Source organism: Euprymna scolopes, chromosome 28 (assembly GCF_053919585.1).
Source record: "Euprymna scolopes isolate OS-2025 chromosome 28, ASM5391958v1, whole genome shotgun sequence".
Lineage (NCBI taxonomy): Eukaryota > Metazoa > Mollusca > Cephalopoda > Sepiida > Sepiolidae > Euprymna > Euprymna scolopes.
Window position 1 is genome coordinate 33,741,673 of NC_136509.1, and position 777 is coordinate 33,742,449.

Here is a 777-nt window from a genome sequence, read left to right on the forward strand (position 1 = left end):
TATAAGAGAGGAGAATGAAACCCAAAAACCTCCAACAGTCTGCCTACCATACATACGAGGCATCTCCGAAAAGATTCAGAGAATATGTGCCCCTACAACATCAGGACGGTAGTCAACACTCAGATGACACCTGGTACGAGTGAAGCCCCGCATGGAGGAGAACATGACCAAAAGCTGCATATACTCCATCCCATGCAGTTGCAGAAAGGTTTACAAGGGTGAAACATGCCGCCCCCTTAAAGTAAGGGTGGAAGAACACCAAAAAGCGGTAACTAAAGGGGAGACGGAAAAATCGGGTATAGCCAACCATGTCTGGATGGAGAGGGGGGGACCATCGCCCCCTATGGATGAAGTAAAAATAATAAACAGAGAGACCCACTGGAAAGTGAGAAAACTTAAAGAAACAGCTCACATGCTCCGACATAACAACCTACTGAGCAAACCAAGCATAGAGCTGAATGCAATTTGGACACCTCTGATAGAGAAAACCTTGAATAACAACATAGGTTTAACATTAACAAAAAACCAACTAAGAACTGTCCTAGTGACATATGGCCGAGTGGTCCTAGACGTTGTATCAAAGTTTACAGTTACCCAAAGGTGCTGAGTTCAATCCTGAACGACGGCAGTGAAAAAGTAACATTCAAAACAGAGAAAACCTTGAATAACAACATAGGTTTAACATTAACAAAGCTGGAGTCCGAACACGGTACCCCCGTAATAATAATAAAGGGTTGGGTTCGAGACTCCTAACAAACGGTTCCCCAGTTTGATACA